This window comes from Pinus tabuliformis, chromosome J, assembly GCF_031772625.1.
Source record: "Pinus tabuliformis cultivar Carrire ecotype Pingquan chromosome J, CPIR1, whole genome shotgun sequence".
In the NCBI taxonomy this organism is placed as follows: domain Eukaryota; kingdom Viridiplantae; phylum Streptophyta; class Pinopsida; order Pinales; family Pinaceae; genus Pinus; species Pinus tabuliformis.
This window is the reverse complement of record NC_142295.1, coordinates 884,614,775-884,640,094: the sequence shown is the minus strand read 5'-3', so window position 1 is coordinate 884,640,094 and position 25,320 is coordinate 884,614,775.

Below are 25,320 nucleotides of genomic sequence, written 5' to 3'. Positions count from 1 at the left end.
AGATTCCATTTTGTGAAATAAATATGTGATTAGAAGTGTGCGAAGGAGATTTTCACATCATTTCAATCTACTATGGCATATGTAGAGAGCTATCCATATTCTTGAATTGCTTACAAATAGTAAATTTTATTAAGCACTTGAAAAATATAATGATTACATGTTGATTCACCGAATGAATTCCAAAAAGTCGATTTTATAATATCGATAGATACAATTTTATTAATATGTTTGCAATGAGTAATCATTACACAATGCATCAAAGTAAATGGTATTAAGCACTTGAGTGATAGCGCGATTGTGTATCGATTCATTGAATATATATTAATGCTATTGTTAAGGCTTAATTAATTCTTTAATGCTGAGTGTTGAGTCGTATACATCCTAATCAGTATCAGTCGTTGTAGGTTCTTGCACCTTCGCAAACATTTCTGTATCGACATAGTTTTTTCATATATGGCTACCCTGCACACTTGTCTTTTCTTGAATGCTATGGTACTAAATTCTTTCAATAGTTTGCGTGTCACATGTTACCATTACAAATCATATTAGAGGAAATTTTAGCCTAAAAATGGCCATGAAATTTTCACATACATAATATGTAAGCTAATCAAAATCATTTAAATTTAAAAAGAGGTACATATAAATATTTTGGAGGGAAAAAAAAAACAAACAAACTAACTAACTAACTATTTTTTTTAATTGTATTTTTGGCTTACCTCCTTATAGGTTTACTCAAATATCAAGTTTATATACCCATTGGATGCAGAATTAAATTATGCATCCAACAAGTACACATTATGCATACTTTTTAGAAGACCCACATCGATGAAAATTGAAGATACATTAGAAAAGCGTGTTTAACACATTTTTCTAATGTATCTTCAATTTTTATTGATGTGGGTCTTGTCAAAAGTATGCATAATGGGTACTAGTTGGATGTTGAACTTAATTCCACACCTAGCGGCTGCCTACACTTGAAATTGAGTGAACCTATAAGGAGATAAGCCAAAAATACATTAAAAAACATTAATTTTCTTATTTTTCCTCCAAAATTCAAAACTCTTATTTTATTAATTTCCTATTATTTTATTATTTTTCCTTAGGAGGTAACTTTTAGGCCAAAATTTCCTCTAATTGATGATGTGATATAATACATTATAAACACTAATTCTTACCGGTAATCCTTGGTTCTATCGATATATGGTTTGACGTGTAAAAATGATATGGAGAACATGATCGTGTTTAGTCCCTATAATAGTGGCATCTATTAATTAGCTAAACATTCACAATAATTCTTCTCTTAATAAAGAGATATAACCTTAATAACACACAGTGCAGAATGTGAAGTTGTGAATAAACCTTTCATTGTGTGCAATATGGAAATTCTGGGGAATGCAGAAGTGCAGAAGTGTAGAAGAAAATGTGAAGATGGATTTCATTATACGAGCTATAAAGGCATGAAGGAAAGGACACAAAGGCGGATTTCATTGTGCTAGATACAGAAGTGAAAAGACGGAAATAACAGTATATTGCGAAAATGTGGACACTCAGAATGCGAACATAAAGATAAAGCTTTCATTGCACGCAATACAAAAAATTTATGGAGTGCAGAATTCTGAACGAAGCAATGCAAAGATGGATTTCATTATCTAAGATATGGAGGTAAGGAGAAAAGCTTTATGAATGTGGATTTCATTGTGTGGGATGCAGAGGTGTGGATGTAGAAATAACGATAGATTATAGAGACGTGGGCATTCTCAAATAACGAAAAAATGGTATATTGCAGAAACGCAAACATTTAAAATACGAAGATGTAGAGAAATTTTTCATTGTGTGCACTACGGAGATTCTATAGAGTTCAAAAGTCTAGATGAAGCTATATGAAGATGGATTTCATTATGTGAGATACAAAGGTATAGAGGAAATCTTTGCAAAAGTGGCTTTCATTGTGTGGACTGTAGAAATTTTTGCAGATTGTAGAAATGCAAACAAAGCTATACGAAAACGGCATTCATTATGCGAGATATGAAGGTGCAAAAGAAAACTATGCGAAAGTTGCTTTCATTATGTGGAATTGAGGAGACAACACAGAAATAACGGTAACTTACGAATTGTAGGCATTCTTGAATACCAACAAAATAGGGGCCCTGCACAAAAAGGCAAAGCATTAATTAATTAATTAACGGTAGATGCAAGGACTATATTGCGTTGCAACTATCAATGTTATTAAATATAATATCTAATAATCTATTAGAGTTCAATGTTCATATTATTGTTCAAAGTAGTCTTTAAGTATGAATTTTTGGGGTTTTCGGTAGATTTCTCGCTGAACTCCAGCGAAAAAAATTGTGGCCAAATCTTGATTTGTGTTGTTTAAACTAGTTTTTTGACTAAAGATATAGATTCAACACTTTTAAAAACCCCTATAGCACTTCAATTGTGAAGAGTTCACCTGTCAAGCTTATAATTTAAATGAATCCTTGTCGAATTCTAAATAAATTAAATTGAAAAATAAACCAGAAAACTTTAAAAAAACACACTTAAAAACTACTCATTATTTTTCACTATAAAAATAGAAGAAGAAAAAAATTAGAATAAAAACACGATAACTATATGTTAAATAGGAACACAATAACTATCTCATAAATAGTGAAAAACATAAAGCTACTCCTAAGAAAATCTGAATATAGACCTAAGTTGTTAAAATTGTTATGTAATGGTGATGTCAACGATTATGCAATTGTAACGAATATATTTTTGCTATGTAATGGTGATGTCAACGATTATGCAATTGTAACGAATATTTTTTTACTATGTAATGGTGATGTCAACGATTATGCAATTGTAACGAATATTTTTTGCTATTTAATAAATTGAAACAAAGACATTGATAGAGTTATATTTAAACCCAATGTCCTTTATAATCTCAAAGTTATTTAAACCATTAATATAATTAAAAGTATGCGAACAGATTTAATACAAACATTATTTTAGTATTAAACAAAAAAAAATTGTAATATTAATATTTATATTGAGATATATTAAAAATAATTACAAAGAAAGGTGTTCTCTAATTATGAACCCTAGGTGTTATAAGGGAGTCCATCCAGCCGTTCAACGAGCTAAATCTTTTACGCTTTTCAACCCACCTCCAAGGTGCCTCCATTTCCAACATTTACGACTCCTAACCTGAAATCGGTGTTGTGCAGCTAATAAAAAACTCTTCCCACTGAATTCTAGTTCCGGTCTTCTAAGCACCTCCTCATGCATTCGTGTTTAATTTAGCTGAGAACTTTAGTTTTGACATAAATCCATCTCTGCCTCGGGGTTTAGATCTAGACGATGTTCCCTATTTTTAGGGTTAGCTTAATTTAGCAACTCGGATGTCAGATGTAATTAATGGCAAGTACTAAATGACTTTCTCTCGAAGAAAGGTTAGAGTAGAACATGTATTGTAGGAAGCGCGAAAACAATGTTAAAAAATATTTATTCTCAATAATGTGCCTTTCAATTGAAGTAAAATATTGATTTAATAATATTTTAAATTTGATAAGGCGATAATTTTTTTTTTGTTTTTGTTAAGTTTGGCAAGACCACCCTATCTTCTATTAAACATAAGTAATTTTACACCACATTCAGTGATGAGGTGGCTTCAACTTGCCCCGAAGGGAAACCAAGTCTATTAGCTACGTTGTAAGCCATCCAAAAAAAATAAAGTCTTAATCTCTCTAGCCAAGCTAGATATATCTCAGTTTCGTGTCCATACACTACATAACTATCTAAACTAATATTTGCGACGCAAAAATCAAAAGCTATCCTCATAAAAAAAATATGCATAGATAAGAGTCTATTCCTTCTGTTCCTCTGAGGCAGATTCAACAGGTGTCGGATCCTTGGCGGATGCCCCTGACATGTCATTCAGCTCCAATATGCAAGGAATGTGGTGATCAATTTTATCCAACCTGATATCTTGTTTATGTGGCTGGAAGAGAATTTTCTACAAAACTTGCTTATACCTTGGCATTCCCTGGAGTGTCACTGTCATTCCCACAGAAATATGTTCCATTGCCTTGCCTAATAAACTCTTCATTAACCAGTACAGGTACAAGTTTTTCTTAAACTGCTTGATTCATCCTTCGGTGTTGCCCGGATCTGGGACTAAGGTCCTCCAATTGTCCATTTCTTCCTCTGTCTCGTTGCCTTGTTTTATTTCCTCCTCCCACTCTTCTAACAATTTATGGATTCTTGCATTCGTCCCCTCACAATAAGCCTTCGTCACTTCAGTGATAAGGTGTTCTACCGACTTCTTGCCCCTGCTCGGTTCCGACGTGCTCGACTCCTTATCTTTTCTAGGTGTCGGGCCTCTCCTGCCATGACCACGTCCCCTCATAGCACAAGCCATGACCTGCTTGCCAGAGCACTGGTAACAAAAATAGTTAGTTAAATTGAAACACAACATTATAGTTATAAGCCACCCCCTAGTGACTCTATTCTAAGTTTTTTTTCCATCGTTATGCGCCATCCCCTGTTTCTCCTCTTCGCTTGCTCTCATGGTTTCTGAGCTGGGGTGGTCCTGATAATACAACCTGCAATGGGGAGGTCTATAGGCCAAACCCCCTGTCGTACCCTTTTTCCAATCCCCATTACTAGTGTTTTCATGCAGGTCAGACAACCCTTACCTAACCCATTCTTGCAGACCCCTCTTTCTTCTTACATTTTGTGTGGATTAGTTCATGTCCCTTTCCCCCTCTACCCAAGGATTAGCGATACTACCCCTTAATCCCACCCAATTGTATTTCCACTCAGATTCTCCACTTCTACCATCTCCTGCCCCTCATACACTCTCTTGCCATAGTCAACCTCACCCCAAGCATTATTTAGGGAGCGTGGTGCATCCAAACCCAGTAGCATGCAATTCCCCCCCCGACAGTCATAGGCATTACCAGTTTGGAAGAGGGTATGGATACAAAACCAAGCAATTAGCAGTGATTGACTTCCACATTGCCACTAGCAATTTTCTATCCCTTATGCCCTCTTTCTATTTACCCTCCTCTCCTCCCAACAAAACCCCAACCATAACATAATTAGAGTGATGGAGCAAAGTTAAATTACATACCTGGGATCAATAGACATCTGTCGTCAAGTTTGACACCACTGCGATACCACCTTTCCCCACAAGTTGACCCTTGAACATTGAACGCCTATTTCACTCGCCTACCTCTATGCCTTGACTTACGTCCTGTTCCACTACCTTTCCCACCTCCCCAACAGGCATCCATGCCAAGGGTCACCGCACCCACTGCCTTGAGCATGTGTGGGGTGGCGGTACTAATTGCCGCAATACCAATCATTACTACAACTAGCCTGTCTCAATTGTCAGCCTGCATCCCGATCGGGGTGTGATAATTTATTTTATTATTTGGTAAAATTGAATAAAAAAATAATAATTTAATAACCAATTTAGTGTATAATTTGGCCATAAGATTGAATTATTATTATTTATTATAAATATTGTTTTATTAAGTTGTTTATCGCATCTCACCATAGCATGAACAAAAAATTAAAATTTTTAACATCTATCTTAAATCTTGTAACAATAAATATAGAAATTAAAATGATAATGATCAAATCTTATAACTATATTAAGATAATTATAGTAAAGTGTAATTGGACAAGAATATTTAGTGTTGTATCCTCTTCAAATTCTTAAGTAAGGGAGCTTGGCATTTGTTACACATCATTTTTTCGCATTAGGTAAATTATCATCATAATTGGATCTCTTGCCATCCATCCAAGTGTCATGAAGCACTCCCTTGCAAGTCAACAACATATATACCTTGAATAAAGTGGAATTTTTGGACCTCATGGTACAAAACCTTTTTTTTTAGCATATCCACAATTTTTCTAAACAAAATATGCACATGTGCAGTTTCTTCCACTATAAACTGTGTAGATTTGCGCTTTGTCTTCCACTATAAACTGCACAGGTAAATCAATAAAAAGTAAAAATAAAAAGTGAGATCTACAAGCATTGTTGGGTGAATCATTCCCAATAGAAAGCCTCGAACTCGTGTTTATTTGAGCCTAACCTCATTTTTTATGGAACCAATTCTCATTCTTCAAGGAGCCCTCATCCCTCTTTTAATGGATCTCATCCTTGGACTAAGGATCTCAAACTACTTCCTTTTGGCCTATTAATCAAGCCATAGGTGGGGGAATTAAGGAAGGGTCTTTTGAGTAAATTTATTCTAGGGGAATCAAGTTGGAGAGCTTATCATTCTTAGAGAGGATTGAGATCAATGGGAGGAGCTTCACAACATCAAGGCACGGGTTTTGTATCTCCTTTATGTTTCTAAAATTAATACAAACAAACATTTCTTCTCACTGCATTGTCTAATGGATTAACTGATTAATTTCATGGATGGTTTATGTTATTAATATTTTTCCATTGGAATGATGTTATTTATATTTGTGCATTATAATGATGTTTGTTACTAGTCTCCTTAATCATTAGTTTCAATTAATTAATCATTGATGTTGCATATGCCTTTGATCCTTTGTTGTTTCTGTGTGTGAAGGTCTAGATTCAAGAATGGAGGAGCTACATAGAAGCACAAAGGTTGATCTTCATCAAAGATATCTTAATAAGGTATGAATTTCCTTTTCCCGCCTTGTTATCTTATGATTGAAGAAACGATAGATTCCGGGAAGGAATTAGCTTGATTATTTGTTTGTTTCTAATTTCCGTCTAGGATGTAGGGAGATCGCTCTCGTTAGCAAGAGGGATTTATCTACCTAACAAATTGCCAACTCCACTGGTGAATGTCATGTTCCCTTCCATCTCCTTGTCTTTTATTCTCGAACCTTTTTTGATAGCTTTATTTGAGTCTTGACAAGTTAATGATCATTCAGATTTTGTGATTTGTTTGGATACTTTTTTATTTTTTCTTTGAGTTTCTCGACCTGCGTGGTTTCTGCTCAGAAACAGATCGCAGATCTGCATAGATTACCTTTATCAATAGTGTGGATGTATAATGTCTACCTGCACATACTCCGAGAATTTTTTAAAAAAATAGCTTTTTATCTCATTAAATTCTGAATTTTTGTTTGTTAAGGTTTCATTGCATTTGTCTATGACTCTAGTCGCTCTTCGTGTGTTTGATCGAGTGTTGTGAGGGAGTTTTCTTGAGATTTATTAGTTTTCAATGATTGAAAGGTAGGGTTTATTAAGAATTAGTGTTTTGATGAGATATGCTTCTTGTGATGCATTGTAAACGAGAGTCATTTTTATTCCAATATTGAAGTTGAATAAAAATCACACTTTAAGCATTGATTTCATAACATTCATTCAAGCATTTTCATTTTAAGGATTTCTTTGGGTGTTTTGAATTTGAATTCCTTTAGACATTTCTCAAAGATTTGTGTCAGTTTCTTAACAATTTTTTCATGTTTTTTCCTTTGAGTATCTGAGTGTTAATCACCTTTGAGTGTCATTATTTTTTATCTTTTGAATTTTCACCCGATTTCCTTTACTTACACTTGATTGGTTCTTTAGTTGGATTAATGAAGGTAAATAGTCTTGTTATTATTTTTCTACTTTGGAATCATCTTGTGTTTGTTTTGAAGAATTATCTTACATAAATTACCTTTGCATGGTTAGAATTCTCATTTCATGAATGAAAATTGTGCATAAATTAAATTGTGTGGTTTGCAACTTAGAGCTTTGAATTTCATTGAAAAATTAGAGGTGGTACATTTTGGAGCTAATATTTTAAAGAAGAACCTCTTTAATTACTCTAGCTAGAATTCATCGAAATGAAGAGATTACATATTTCATATTTGATGCATTAGAATTTTGAGTCAAGTCATAATACCATTAGTTTCATATCCATTTACATATTTAGTAAATAACAACTTAATAACACAGCGTTAATAAAATTCATCTAGAATTTTTATTATTTTTAGGGATCTTCCAAGTATATTAGATTAGGATGTAGGTCTTTGGAATAGAGAAGTGAGTAAACTTTCGAAAGCTAGAAACAAATAATAGAATCTTTAGCTAGGGAGAGAAATCCAATTATTTCAGTTTTTCTCTAGGAATCTCTTCTTATACATGAGTTAAGCACGAGATCATGTCGAATCTCGTGAAGTGATCGTACCCACTTCATTGTCTATGGTGGAGTGATTTTCACATATTACAACAGTGTCAAAAGGTACTTGGGGTCACTTGAATGTAAACCTCCAATTAACCACATTGAGGAGCTTTCAAGGGGATTGACCTTTGTTACTGTCCTTGTGTGTACGTCCGGTCGACGACTATTCCCCACATAAAAGTGTTATAGTTGGTAAACTTAGTGACCATAATTCTAGGTCTCTACCTAAGGTGACAACAGAGGGAAGGTCCTACCATACTTGGAACAGACATTGGCTAGACTCACTTGGACTTTTTGGAAGGTATCTTCACTCGAGATGGAATAAGCGAAGTTACTTAAACCATATTTTTTCATTAAAAAGGTTTTCAGTGTAACTTTTTCTAGATGCTCATATATATAAAACTTTTCACCTTGATTTTTTTGACGTTGGATTTCATCACCAACTAGTGATTTCGTTGTGAAAAGCTTGTTTGTATGGTTTGAATCCCTAGATTTTTTAGCACGTGTTACTTTGTTTGTTTTTACTTTTTACAGGACCTTAGCTATGGATTTTGGATATTATTTAATTTTTAATAATAAAACCTTATTTGGATTTAATCTAATGGAAACAATTTCGAAAGTTACCAATAGATACCTCCCTTTTAACGAGAATCCTAATCCTTTTCCTGATTTTGCAAATGTCGGTCCTCCTTATATGGCTACATTTTCACTTCCTGGATTCATGTTAGGTTTACTTGTATGGCTATTCTCAATTTCTTTAATTCCAAATACTCCAATTGTACCAGCTCAACCTACTTTTTCACCTCAACTGAGTTTTCAATCTTAGCATCACCAACCTAGTGTTGAGCCTCTACCTTCTTCACCCAACATGTCCTCCTCCCTTTCTTCTTCTTTGTTTGGTAAAAGCCTTGATGATATTAACCAAGTGACTAAGAAGAAGAAGAAAGGGAAGACGAAGAAGAAGCAAGATAAGAAAGTAGTCAACCAACCAACCATGGCCATACGTATTGGTAATGTTGAGGGAACTTCTACAATGCATCGTAAGCCAAAATACCCTTGCAAAATTTGTAAGGGTGACCACTTCCTTGTCAATTGTCCTGGTATTCCTAAGGTTTTTGAAGTATGGTCAAATAATTCTCATCAGCTTACTCTTGATCCATCAAGTTGTGATTCTCATGTTCCAGGGAAAAAGATTAAAGTTAGGTTTCCTTATAGGTTATGCAGAGGGACTCATCATAGTCACCTTTTCCCTCACATTGATGAAGCCTCAAAATTATTGGAAAAACTTACTATTTCAAAACAACAACTTCCAACTAATTACAACAAAATTTCTCCCCATCTACCGTCAATTGACGAAGTGATAGATCTAAATCCAAGTACAGTCAATCCCATTCTTCCAATGGAGAATGAAACATGTATCATCCATGTTGATGGACTATTTTTTTATCAAGTGGTCAAATTGGTTCCATCTTCGGTTGATCCAACTCTCCATTTATAGAGTGAACTTCATACCGCTTAGGTTCTTCATGGTATCTTGGATTCGTCAACACATGGGGGAATTTCATCTATTTCTTTTGAACCCCATGCAAGTAATGAGGCTATTTATTTTGACTGGAGTAGACTAACAGAACCTCATCTTCCTTCTTCCCTGCATTTCCAAATCATTATGAAGACTTGTGGTAAGAATGTGCGACGAACAAATGTAGATGAAGATGCTTCTATCAGTATCTTATCCTCAACCACTTGGCAAGATTTGGGCTCCCCTCAGCTTATGCCTATTACAGATAATTTGTTATCTTTTAACGAAACCATTAGTGAACCTTCAGGGAGGTAATATTGTTTGTATAAATTTTATGTTATTCCAAGGTCCCTTAGATTTGAATTTTCTCCTTAGGCGAGACTATGTTTATGCCATGAAACTTGTTATATCAACACTCTTTCATGTGATGTCCTTCCCTCACAATGGAAACATTATGACGATTGATCAACTTTCATACATTGATCTTGCTTGGACTACCATTCATCCAACACCCTGAACGTTCCTTACATGGAAATGGTACCTACACTGCCGTCGGTTAATTATGTGGCAACCTATCCCGTGTTTTCTGTTACCGATGCAAGGGAGCCTCTAACTATCTACTCAACTTATTTTGACTTGGATTCGGTAACTGACGTGGCCAAACATCAATGAGTTCATTTGAATACAATTTTCTTATCACCATTGATCCCCTTGACATGTGTTCCTTCCAGAGAACTTTTCTTCCATCTGATGAAGTCCCTTTGGAAGCCATGAAATGGGTCCTTGAGGGTAGTTCTTTTACTACGTTAACCTTGTTAAAAAATGAAACAAGTCCTTGAGGATAGTTCTTTTATTATGTCAACCTTGTTAAAAAATGAAGCACGTCCATGAGGATAGTTCTTTTATTGTGTTAACCTCGTTAAAAAATGAAACAGGTCCTTCTGAAGATAGTTCTTTTACTGTGTCATCCTCCTTGAAAAATGAAACAGGTCCTTGTGAGGATAGTTATTTTACTATGTCAACCTTGTTAAAAAATGAAACAGTATCTCATGAGGATAGTTCTTTTACTATTCCAACCTTGTTAAAAAATGAAACAGGTCCTTTTGAGGATAGTTCTTTTACTGTTTCAACCTCGTTAAAAAATGAAACATGATCTCATGGGGATAGTTCTTAAACTGTGTCAACATTGTTAAAAAATGAAATAACTGTTCATGAGCATAGTTCTTTTACTGTGTCAAGCTTGTTAAAAAGTGAAACAAATCCTCCACTATTTGAGTTAAGTCTTTAACTAGATCTCATAAATGTTAAGTCGATTCTTTCTGATCTCATAAACAAGCCTTCATTTCGTCCACCTATTACTAACTTGTAGTCAACTAAGGTGAATGAAATGAAGTTTGGGGGAAATGTGCCTTTGTAGTCATTATGGTGGGGGAATGAAAACAACTCTCAAGCATAGTTTTCTCTGTTTCAAGGTTGTGTAAAAATGAAACCACTCTCAAGCACAATTTTCTCTGTTTCAAGATTGTGTAAAAATGAAACCACTTTCAAGCACAATTTTCTCTATTTCAATATTGTGTAAAAATGAAACCACACTCAAGTACAATTTTTTTTTTTTCAACATTGTGTAAAAATGAAACTTATCTCAATTCCATTTCGGTTAGTTAAACTCATGAAAATCCCGAGCTTCTTTTTCTATATTTCCATGCTCGTAAAACAGACATGAAAATTCCGAGTTCTTTCCGTGTTTTCCTTCTCATTAATTAAATTGAAATTTTGTAATTTGAGTACATTTTTATCACCTTTTCAAACATGTTAAAACTTACGAAAAAGCGAAACCATAGAGTCCTCTTTTAAGCCAATTTCAAACTCCTTTAAAATGAAAAGATCGTCGAGTACTTGATTATTTGAGCTTATAAAAGTAGATGAACAACCGTCCACTCAGTATAAGTTTACTGCTTTTATGGACTGAGCTAGGACTATTTACGGAAAAGGTATACGTTGGTCAAACATGGTCAATAGAATTCTCTCTTGTATTATTTTATCCTTTTTCAAACTTGAGAGACTAGACATACGAAAAAGAACATGATGGAGTTTACTTATGTTTTTCTTCTGACTCCCTAAAAGTGGAAAACATTGAGCTTTACTTTCTCCAGGCTCGTTAAAATTTTACGGTAAAAGAACTAAATGAGTTTCCTTTTTTTGTATTTTTCAAAATCTTAAAATTAAATGACATCGAGTTACCCCTTTACTAGACTCGTAAAATTTAAACAGTACAAGACTCGTTAGGCATGACAAGACCAAACCTCTCATTTTGAGGGTTCGTTAAAAATACTAAGATGGACTCATCTGGAGGATGAGTTTATAGGAGAAGCATATGCTATTCTCCTTAAGCTTGTGAAAAAAAAAGAGGTACTTACTAGTAATGGTGGGGGAAAATTGAGAAGAAAAGTTTGTTTCTTGTCAGGTAGTATGTCACTATTGAACATTGCACTCCATCACATATCTATTTGAGTTGGGGAATCCATTTGTCTCACAGTTAATCGAATCTTATTGAAAGTCTTCATTTGGTTTTGGGTATTATCGTTGAGTCAAATGTTGGCAACGCATTTTGATGTGTCGCCAACATGTTCAAGAGAAGTCTAAACCTTAGTTTAATTTACCTTTCAATTTTTAGTCTTCAATCACATTGTTCATCCCTGAGTCAATCCTTGCAAAGTATTTTCCAAAATTTGACATCGTGTTTCACATCGTAGGCTTTCTTGCGAGATGTCACTTGCTATCGACTTCAGCTCATTATCTAGGAATTTGATCTAGAAACCTTCAGTACCTTGAAGCCTGCATGCATTAATGACAGGTTTCTTATCATTGGCCTTCAATCGAATGATCCTATGATTTTTTGACTTCAGATCACATATTTGCACTTCATAGATTGTACTGGGAGTACTTTGAGAGCCATTGTCATTACTGGTGGTTTCTCTCGCACTTGTTAATGGTTCACATCATTGACCAGTAATCAAGTGGTTTCTACCATGTTCGACTTTAGGACATTTACTCGCTTGGTTAGATTCGTACTATGGATCAAGAGATGGAGATGAAGACCCTAGATCTAGTTTCATCCATCCAACTTGCGATGGGTTTTGTATTCATAATTATACGGAGATTCTTATATTTGATGGCTGCATCCATCCTATATCTACTTTGACATGATGTTTTTCCATACTGTACTTTAACACTTTTATGTTCTAAGAATGGGAATGCCTACATTAGTGATGATTATTATATTGCATTGTAATCCTTGATTGATTGTTGCAGATTTCCAACCATGATCTCTAATCCAATACTTGATATGATAAAGTACCTCATCCCTCAAACCTTTCTGACTTTTCACTTTAGGGGGAAATCTATTACACATCATTTTATCGCATTAGGCAAATGATCACCAAAATTGGATCTTTCACCATCCATCCAAGTGTCATGAAGCATTCCCTTGCAGGTCAACAAATTATATACCTTGAATAAAGTGGATTTTTTGGATCTCATTGTACAAAACCTTGTTTTTTAGCATCTGCAAAATTTTTCTAAACAAAATCCACACATGTGTAGTTTCTTCCACTATAAACTGTGCAAATTTGCGCTCTTTCTTCCACTATAAACTACGCAGGTAAATCAATAAAATGTAAAAATAACAAGTGATATCTAGAAGCATCGTTGGGCAAATCATTCCCAACATAAAGACTTAAATTCATTTTTATTCAATCCTAACCTCATTTTTTATGGAACTAATTCCCATTCTTCAAGGAGCACTTATCTCTATTTTTGTGGATCTCATCCTTGGACTATGGATATCAAAATACTTCCTTTAGGCCTATTAATCAAGCCATAGGTGGGCAAATTAAGGGAGGCTATTGAGAGTAAGTTTATGCTAGGGGAATCAGGTTGGACAACTTATCCTTCTTGGAGAGGATTGAGATCAACGAGAGGCATGGAAAATTTTAGGGGCTAATGTTCGCCCAGTGGGCTAATTTTCCATGATTTTTCCACAAAAAAGATTCGCCAATTTCCAATTTTATAAAAGACGAATCGCCCAAATTTTAGAATATAAAATTATTTTACCTTAAAAATCGCCAACATTGTATAGAGGCTATATATAAAATCATTATAAATTTGAATAGTTTTACAAATATATCAATAAACATTTTATAGTTTGCATATTAGGGATTAGTGAGATTCGCCAATGTTTTTAAACTTCAAAAAAAATTTCCATCCTTAAAATTTTCCTTGACGGGAGGAACTTCACAACATCAAGCCACAGGTTTTGTAGCTCCTTTATGTTTATGAAACTAATACAAACAAGAATTTCTTCTCACTACATTGTTTAAAGGATTCACTGATGAATTTCATGGATGGTTTATGTTATTAATATTTGTCCATTTGAATGATGTTTTTTACTAGTCTCCTTGATTAGTAGCTTGAATTACTGAATCATTTATGTTTCATATGCCTTTGATCCTTTGTTGCTTCCATGTGTCCAAGTCTAGATTCAAGCACAGAGGAGATTCACTGAAGCACAAAGGGGGATCTTCATCAAGATGTCGTAATGAGGTCTGAATTTCCTTTTCCCACCTTGTTATCTTATGATTCAAGAAACGATAGATTCAGGGAAGAAATTAGCTTAATTGTTTATGTGTTTCTAGTTTCCATCTAGGATCTAGGGAGATCACTCTTGTCAGGAAGAGGGATTTATCCGCCTAACAACATTTGCATCAAATTCTCTTCCATCACACTAACTTTCTTCAAATTACCTTCATTGCTTAAACTTGTTCTTGAATTTTGGGATTCCATTTCTTGTGACTCATAAAGCACTCCAAAATATACACATTAACTTGACACATTCCACCATACTTGATATCCTAGCAAAGTCATGAGTTTCTAGGCTTAGATCTAGCAAAACACAAATAAAATAACATCACTAAATTCTAAAACATGCTTTTAAATAATACAATCTTGGCATTGTTTTTTTAACTCTAGTAAATATAAATGAAGCTAAAATAAGTGCACACGTATGCTCAATTTGAACTCATGGGATTGGATTTGAACCACTAATCCCTAATTTGATGAAAATGAAGTGCACATGTTGAAAGAATAGTATAATTACTTTGTATCCTTTACATCAAATGATAATTAGTTTGGGCATATTTGCTATTAAATAGTAAAATATGGAGAGCAAAATGATAAAAGGTACCTCAATGAGTCCCACTAGGTGAGCATATTTAGGGAATTTATAGAGAAAGCTGAAAAGTATATTGCATAAGGCACTCAACAATGATATATGTCCAAAAAAATCCCTATAAATCCAATCATAGTTATCGACTACCAAGTTAATGCATACTTGGCCAACAAAGATTGGAATGTTTTGGAATGGTCTATAGATTTCTTAGTGGTGTGCATTCATGGTGGCATATGTTAACCTCCTGCTACAGCAGGTATTCATCTTTCATGATCGACATTTTCACATGCCAAATATGTCATACTTTGCATGCTGCAACGCTCCATATTTGCTATAGAGGCCAGAGAATTGCCCATGAGAGTGTGCTAGTCTAAGTGCCACTGCTATGTTCCATTTTGATGAGTTGATCCATTTTTGATGAGTTTTTCAGTTAAGGGAGGGCCAAACAACTTAATCTTGGTCTCCCTAGGTTTCAATTTCCTGTTGTAGAATATAGAGAATAATTATCTGTCCAAACAGCTTAATCTTGGCAGATTTGTAGATAGGTAGTGAAACAAGGGTGCTCAACACCTTAATCTAAGCCCCTGGATGAAATAAGTGTAGATGTAGATAGGGGGACAGCAAGAAGAAAAGAATGAAAAGCTGGGTATGCTAGTTCAAGTGCACCCAAAGCAAAAGAAGAGAAAATGCTAGGTGAGTAGGCCGGGTAGGTAGTTTTGGTGGTTGCAGAATCATGGCATGAGACCCATTTTATCTTTGCTAGTGTCATGTCTATTCAGATCACAAATGCAATGCAATTTTCCCTTGGAGGACTTCAAGCGAGGCATGAATAACTCCCCTTTCTTCTTATTCCCCAAATCATTCACTAACCTCCCCAAAGAGGTCAAGGTCTGCATGATATCTCCTAAATTTCATCATTCACCATATCATTGCCTAAGTAAAGATATGCTTTGCTTAAGGATGCTTATACGAGTCATTTTCCCCTTAATAGCCTAAGATTTGCATACTTAGCGCTCTCTCATCACATTTCATATTAACTGCTAACTTTATTATGTAACTCCCTATCTATCTCCCCTCCCCCGACTAACACTATGTTAATAACTCCCCTATATACTTATCCCTTCCTCTGGTTGAAATATAACCATAAGTATCACTTGGAATTACTAAGTTTACTTGAAACATAGTAAGAACCCTCATTTCGCTCAAAAAGCCATCTTCCTAAGGTGTCTGGACTCCTTCCAAAACACAAAAACCCCCTTTAAATGCTATCGAACTCATTCCGATGCATCAAGAACCCTTCCAAAACTTTACGAAGCCTCTTCCAATCGCATTAACCCTCCTCCGATGAGTTTTCCTCTCCTCCGACACGATATCGCTGTCGAAGGTTGCAGCATTCATTCATCGGCCCGCCCCTTTATACTTTCCCGATATCACTTCGCCGATGCGATTTCGCGATCAGCAGTCGCAAGTTTTTGTAGCTACATAAAGTTACCCCCCCTCTCATCCACCGATGCGATATTGCTATCGCATCCGAAAGCATATCGCATCGCGATCCATTCGTTTCCACAATACTTCCCATTATCACACAGTCGCATGCCACGTCGCCTTTCCGAAATCAGTGATCGCTCCCATCGCATCACATATATAAAAGCCATTGCCCCCCGTCCTGGCTGATTGCCGATCTCCGAGTTAATCCCCGCCATACTGCCACGTCACCCTGCCACATCACCCTGCCACGTCACTACCGTACTGGGACCCAATGCTGATGTCATCACTAAGGAAGGCACAAAGGGCGCAAATCGCAGCAAAGAGAGCCCGGAATAAAAAAACTGAGGCAGTTTTCGATGCGCGATTAGTGATTAGCACTAATTGCGCATTGCTAAGAAAAAATTACCAAAATGGAAAGCCTCATATCGTTCGGCTACCAAGAGGCCCAAAAATTCGCAGTTTTGACAGGCTTCATACATTTTTGTTCGTATTCAAATCGGCCAGTGCCCGTAGCATTCCAGAAGCCACAGAAATCATTTGCAACAGCCATTCTTGCCTTGAAAGGGCACAAAACGGGTGATTTGATAGTTTCAAACACGTCAAGGGAGAGAAAATGGTTCGATTCAAGTGTCAAAGAGTCTCAGAGTAAGGATGAAACCTTGATTAAATTAAAGAGTATCAGATCGAAGCGGGAGAACATTGAATGGCCTCCGACAAAGTCAAAGAAAGCGGTGAGGACCATCAAAGCTCACCAAGTAACAGTTAAAGCATTTAAAGCCACCGAACAACAATGGATCAGACATCAAAGCACAGTTATGGCTAAATAAACCGCACAGAACCATAAGGACAGACTCAACTCGTTTTTTGAGGCAGCTGCCCCAGCGCGGCACTTAGATATCTTCTTGCATTTATTCCACAACAAGATTAAATTAAAGAACTAATTTCCCTCAGATCTGTTTAAGATATGCTGTAATGGATATTTTTAGATATTTTCCCGATATAAACCACCCTAATTCATTGTTTAAGGGGTTGGTTGGTTGATCGCTCCAGGAGAGACTCGCTCTATATACTTGATGTTCTCATTAATCTAAGACTGCTGAAAAGCTTGGAGGATGGACTGTCTACTGTATTATTAATGTTTTGAAGAATGAATATGGAATCCTTGTGCTGCAACATGACTCAATAAGTGTTTCTTATCTCTGTTTCAAATTCATATTTGTTTATATCATACATATATCACCATCTAAATAGCAGAAAGAAAGATTAGCTTAGAACTTGCTTGGCTGCACTCTATGCTCAATTCCTATTGTTTCTTTATGTTTTCATCCGAATTGGTAATGAATATGAATTCCCTTTGGCTCGTATTCTCCCTAATTCACTCATGTTTGACAGTTATCTAGGGATTCTTGACTGCTCCTAGATAGAGCTCATTCACCTTCCCTCTGTTAAGCTGAATGAGAAATTCTTAATTGCTTCTCATTCCTTAGCCCTCACTCCATCCTTTTAGCCTGAATCATTGTTTCATGTGCAACTAGCTTGCTCCATATTCTTTTTGTGACCAAGAAAACGCACCAGCAGTCCTACTCCATGACTCCACGCCCAATGGTTTGAAACTCTCACACTATACTTACCTTTGTACTTGGAAGCCTCATCCATCCCACCAAAACTCAAACAAAACCCCTTGAACTCAACAACTAGCCTAAAATCATCATCAACAAAGCTAAATCATTAAGAGAGAGCCCTCTCTGGTTGCAGGTGGGCTAGAACCTGCAGTCCAAAGATTGATTTGTGGTTACCTCGGCCGTATCCCTTAAGGAGCTTCAGGACAACTTGAGTGATAAAATAATGGCAACTCCACTCGGGATCTTCTTCAGATGATTTTATAAACCAAGTTGGAAAGCTCCAAGAATCTGACCTCCAAAAGTTTCTTTCTAACCCGCTTTTCTTAGAAAAATCCCCGAAAAACAAGTTAGAAGCTGGCTCTCAAGAAGAAAATTCATACTACCAGGTCAAACCCAGACCCAAATCCACTAGCTGTTTTTGAAAATCTAAAATTAATCCCAAGAAACCTCAGGAAATTAGAGCGAAAAGAAGATTTTGCTGATTCTAGCCCTGAGATAGTTCAGCCAAGCAGTGTTCCCAGCCCTGTCAAAGTTTTATTTCGTTCAACTCCTAGTTCCCCTTGTTCTTTATCCACTTATCAAAGCACTCCTTCCACACCTTCGTTCATTGCGCACACTACCACTACTACTCCTATTATCCTAGTTGTTCCAGCTGTTCCATTTATCCCGGTTGCTCCACTTATACCTATTAATATGGCTAATAGATATGCACCCCTACAGCTGCCTGCTAACCTCGGTGCTATGCCTCAGGATTACCAGACTAAAATAACTTATTTTGATGGCACAAGTGCCTGCACAGCCCTTCAGCATACAAATAAAATGCAGGATTACTTTGAAAGCTATGAGATTGACGATGATGGGGTGAGAATGAAGATTTTTGTCCAAAGTTTGACAGGCGATGTCAGGACTTGGTTTAGAGCACTCCCAACTAATTCCATAGCAGACCCAGAAGCCTTTTACCAGTCATTTATCAACAGATTGGAGAAAAAGAAAGACCCCTTGCACATACTAGCCAAATACGATAAAATTAAAAGAGGCCCTCAAGAGACTGTTTTGGACTATTGTGCAAGATTCAATAATGTCTACAGTGCAATACCACAGAACTTAAGACCTCCACCTGACCTTGCCTTGTATAAATTCCCTGATGGTTTCGACCCAGATATGGCCTACCAGTTAAAAGGAAGAGCCCCTAACAGCCTTGCCGAAATGCAAAATGTGGCTGTCACTGTGGAGGCAAATTTAATTACCAAAAGAAACAGAGCCAGAGCAGAGAGGAGAACAACCTTTAAGGAAGAACCCTCAGCCATGGACCAAAAGTTGGATGCCCTTATCAGTGGAATGCATAGGTTGGTAGACAGAGTGGAAAACGTTGAGAAAAAATCATCATGGGACGGGCAACAAATCAACGCTGTCAGGAACCCGAACTTCAGAAGGAACCAAAACCCAAATGCTGGAAGGGCGAGCCCAGACCGTGAGATAATGCCTCCTTTCCAAGAAAATTACACTGAGACATCAATAGCTAATGAACCCATGGGAGACACTCACATAAACCTAATGGTTTTGAAGAACGAGCAACATGTCTTCTTAACTAAAGAAGACCAAAATAACGATAACATGCATCAATGCCAAACTCAAGCCCAAGAATCTTTCGTCTTTGAACAAGCCTATGACCCAGCCTCTTATGAGCTAAACAAGCAATATAAGCTAAGAACCAGAATGATTGATGTGCCCAAGCCCATCAAACCAAAGGAAAAACAACATCCCGATAAAATCAAAGGCAAGGTTGTTATAACAGAACACGTTGAACAATCTGTCCCAAACCCACAGCACTTAACCATAGGTGATATAACTATTGAACAGCCTTCTAAAAAACAGCCTGTCGTGCCTTTTTCCTCAAAGGAAGACGTGCATAGCGTTCCAAAAAGCCTGCCCATAACTTAAAAAACACAAGCGATCACTCTCCATGACGCTGGCAAATGAGAGAAAATCGTTGATAATTCCAATGAAAAAGAGAAATATTCCATCATCAACACCAAGACTCCACTGGAAAATCCATTTAATTTAGAGGCAGAGATTGGAAAACTTAAGATATCCATCCCCCTCTCAGAGCTTGCCAAGCATGATGTTTATAGCCAGCAAATACAAAGATCGTTACAAATGCCAGAGGTTAAGGATGATGTAAATGTTTTAGATGATACCCCAGAGCTGCTCTTTGGCCCAGAAGTCAATGGAAAAATAGTCAATGGAGCAGTTTTGCCATTTTATATCAGTTTGCATATCCATGATAAAATTTTACATAACGCAATGTTTGACTGAGGTGCATCACACAATCTTATGCCCAAAGCGGTAATGGAAAGACTAAACCTTGACATAACCAAGCCATACAAAGATTTATTCTCCTTTGAATCAAGTCAAGTCAAGTGTTTAGGCCTAATCAAAGACTTGTGTGTCTCCTTAGTCCAATATCCTAACAAGACAATACTCATGGATGTGGTGGTTGCTGACATTCCACCGAATTACGGCATGCTCCTATCAAGATCTTGGGGAGCAAAACTCCAAGGATCCCTCCAGCTAGACCTTTCTTACGTCACTATATCAGTCTTTGGGCAACCAAAAAGACTATATAGAGAAACACTCATGAAATATATGGTGAGTAGCGAGGATGAGCCACAAAACTTCCCCATCTACTCAATCCATACTGATATGGATTCATTTATTTTGTTTAATAATGATAGCCGCCCTTTAACTGATGTCAAGCCTTTGGCTTTAGAAAAACAAGCACACATCAATGAAGAATCGGTTGCACATACCCATGAGACTATCACAACATCCAATGCAACCAGCACACAAGAAGAACCTCGCCAAACACGAGACTCAGGTCCGCCCAATCCTAAAATGACTGAAACTCTCAATACTAACCACAAGCAAGAAATCACATGGTATTTAGAGTTTGATGGTTCAGTAAACAAGTTAGGAGCAGGGGCTGGAATATGGATCCACAACACACATAACAATCATGCACAAGGTCATGCATATAGACTAAATTTCAAATGCACCAACAACATGGCCGAGTATGAGGCACTCCTCTTAGGCCTTAAGCTGCTCAGAGCTTTAGGAGCTGCCAAAGTGTCTATTCTAGGTGACTTCGACCTAGTAATCCAACAAATGAAAGGCAACTTTGTTACTAATGACAATAGAATGAGGGTCTATAGGACTGCTGCCACTAATATACTCAATACATTCACTGAATCTAAGCTTGCCATGATCTCAAAGAGATCATAACATTCATGCACACAACCTAGCCACTTTTGCCAGTAGATGCAAGCTACCCTTTGAGCCAAATCACCATTTCACTGCTGAGATAAAACATAGGCCCGCTGTCCCAAATAATGTTAAAGATTGGCAAGTGTTTGAAAATGATGCCCATATTAACAATTTCCTCACTCTTGAGCATGAGTTTTCAAATATTAACATTGACATGGATGATATGACAGATGAACAATAGCAGGCAAATGAAAATCAGCAGGCTGTAACTGCTGTAACAGCCAAACAAATGCTGAACCCAACTGTTTTTGACAATGCAAACATAGAAGAGCTGAAATAGATGCATTTGGAGGAAAAAGCCAAAACAGAGGCCGAGATCGTTGATCTAAAGGATAACTTTCTCCCTGCTGCCCTCACTTCATTAGAAGATATGTTTGATGCGAATGATGTGCCCGAAAAGCCAAAAATGCAGCCCTTAAACGCTGCTATAGAAGAACATAACATTGGGACAACAAACAAGCCCAAAATGGTCAAACTATCTCAATCTTTGCCACCTGATCAAAATCCCAAATATGTTGATTTGTTCAAAGAATTCCAAGATGTATTTGCTTGGAGTTATGAGGATTTGAAGTTCTATGACACCTCAGTGATCCGACACACCATTCCCTTAAAACCAAATCAAAATCCCTTCAAATAGAAACTAAGGACAATCAATCATGTGCTTCTCCCGTTGATTGAAAAGGAAGTGAAAAGAATGTTTGAAGCAGGCATCAGAGCACCCATCAGATTTTCTGAATGGGTATCCAATCTTGTTCCCACAAGAAAGAATACAGGTGAGATTAGGCTATGTGTAGATCTAAGAAATTTAAACCAAGTCTCCCTAAAAGACCACTACCCATTGCCAAAAATGGACCACATCCTACAAAGAGTAGTGGGGTCATCAAGAATCTCTTTGCTAGATGGCTTTTCAAGTTTTAATCAAATACTAGTTCACCCGGATGACCAGGACAAGACAGCCTTTACCACACCGTGGGGAACATTTAAATATGTGAAGATGCCTTTCGAACTTAAAAACGCTGGTGCTACCTTTCAAAGGGAAATGGATATTGCATTTGCCAACGAAATACATGATTTCCTAGTTATCTACCTCGATGACTTAACCCCTTTCTCCAAATATGATCAAGAGCACCTAAAACATTTGAGGCAAATATTCATGACATGTAGAAAATATGGCATTTCCTTGAACCCCAAGAAGTCTCTCTTTGTCCTTGAAGAAGGCAAACTACTTGGCCATATCATCTCAAAATATGGTATTAGAATAGATCCGAAAAGGATCCAAGCCATTTTACAAATCCCGTATCCAAGAAACATAAAAGAATTGCAAGCATTCCTTGGAAAGATCAATTTCTTAAGGAGATTCATCCCAAACTTGGCCGAACTGATAAGAATGCTAAACAACATACTTAAGAAGGATGCCAAGGTAAAATGGTCTCTTCAAACCAAGCAAGCCTTTGAGAGTATCAAAGCTTCCTTAACCCAAGCCCCTGTCTTCACCTGTCCTCAATTTGACAAAAATTTTATCATTTTTTCTTTTGCATCTGAGCACACCATAGCTGCTATCCTTTCGCAAAAGGATGATCAAGGAGCTGAAAAGGCAATTGCATTTTTTAGCTAAGCCTTAAGAGATTGTCCCTTGAAGTACCAAATCATGGAGAAGCAGGCCTACACTCTTGTTAAAGCAATCAAAGATTTCCGATTTTACATTTTATATTCACATGTGATTGCCTATGTCCCAAATGCTGTTGTAAAAGACATATTAACCCAAGAGGGATTAGAGGGAAAAAGAGGCAAGTGGATCGCTAGCATCCTTGAGTATGACATTGAAATAAAACCAACCAAGCTCATAAAGGGACAAGGTTTAGCCAAACTGATGTCTGAAACAAACTTTCAATCCTTAGACATTAACCAACTGGACAATGAACAGGAGCTAGTGACTCCACAGATCAGTGAAACCTTTTTGCAATCCCCATGGTATGTTGATATATGCTTTGTATTGTTAAACCTGTTTTCTCCCCCAGGATTGTCCAGAACCAAGAAAATATTTTTAAAGATGAAGGCTTCAAAGTTTTGTGTCATAGATGCTGCATTATTTTGGAAAAATCATGCAGGCATATTGCTCAATTGTTTAACCATGAATGAAACTAACAATGTCATGAAAGAATTCCATGCAGGGGACTGTGGAGGACATCTATATTGGAAGTCCACTGCTGATAAAATTCTAAGGGCTGGTTTCTATTGGCCCTCCTTGTTTGCAGATGTAAAGAAGTTTACTACCTCGTGCCATAAATGCCAAATCTTTGAGGGCAAAAGAAAGCTGTTGCCTTTTCCTCTTAAGCCCATTTCAACCGAAAATCCTTTTCAACAATGGGGTCTCGACTTCATTGGAGAAATCCATCCCTCTTCCTCAGGCCAACACAAATGGATTCTAACAGCCACAGACTATTTCACCAAGTGGATTGAAGCAATCCCATGTAGGCAAGCCAATGATACCACCATTATCCAATTCCTTGAGTGAAATATCCTTTCTATATTTGGATGCCCTGAGAAGATCATCACTGACAACGCTGTTGCCTTCAAATCCAAAAATATGATCAATTTTTGCAATAAATTTCACATCACCTTGGGCCACTCCACAGCCTATTACCCTCAAGCTAATGGCTTGGCCGAGTCATCTAACAAGAGCCTGATTAGTATTATCAAGAAGATCTTAGAAGAAAACAAGAAGAATTGGCATAGGAGGCTCACAAATGCCCTATGGGAAGATAGACTTTCAACAAAGAAATCCATTGGGATGAGCCCTTATGAGCTGGTATATGGCATGGAGGCCAGATTTCCATCTTCCTTGGGCATTCCTATCATCAAGTTGTTACAAGAGATCCAAGCAGAACCAAATAATATTCAAAGAAGAATAAATCAGACCATTCATCTCCAGTAAACCAGAGAGCATGTGTATGACAGAGCTCAAATTGTGCAAGAAAGGCTAAAAAAGGCATTTGACAAAAGGACTAAAGCTGAGGATTTCTTTATTGGCGATAAAGTGTTAAGATGGGACTCATGAAAAGAAGACAAGGGAAAGCATGCAAAATTTGATTTTCTATGGAAAGGCCCATTTGTTATCAGTGTTGTGCAAGGCAATAACACATATTTTCTCAAAACTATAGATGATAGCACAGTGGAAGACGGACCTGTAAATGGCCGAATGTCGAAACATTATCGAGATCCCTTTTAAGGGATACAATGCCCCTGTGTATATATTTGTATATTATTTTTTGTCTATATGTCAGCGCTTTCCTTTTTATGTATGTATAAGCAATCCGATCACTTGGAACGAAGCAGCACTGTTATATCAAATCAAATTCAGTTAGAGTGCTACAATCAAGCTTTCCACTTCAGTCAATAGTATCAAAGCACAGGAGTGTTTTTTAGGTTTCGTATCAGCACCCTTGGTCAAAGCAAAAACAAACGAAATACATTAGTTTTGATACATGTTTTGAGACTATTTCAGAAGGTAGGTCTCGAGTAAAAATGTAGGTAATATCAAGCACGCAAAAGCAGGCGACGATATATAGTTCACAGTAATTTAGTTGAGGATAGTGTTGTTTAGATCTCAAGATCCCATTTTTTTAGCTAGACTAAGTGCCACTGCTATGTTCCATTTTTGATGAGTTGATCCATTTTTGATGAGTTTTTCAGTTAAGGGAGTGCCAAACAGCTTAATCTTGGTCTCCCTAGGTTTCAATTTCCTGTTGTAGAATATAGAGAATAATTATCTGTCCAAACAGCTTAATCTTGGTAGATTTGTAGATATGTAGTGAAACAAGGGTGCTCAACCGCTTAATCTGAGCCCCTGGACGAAATAAGTGTAGATGTAGATAGGAGGATAGCAAGAAGAAAAGAATGAAAAGCTGGGTATGCTAGTTCAAGTGCACCCAAACCAAAAGAAGAGAAAATGCTAGGTGAGTAGGCCAGGTAGGTAGTTTTGGTGGT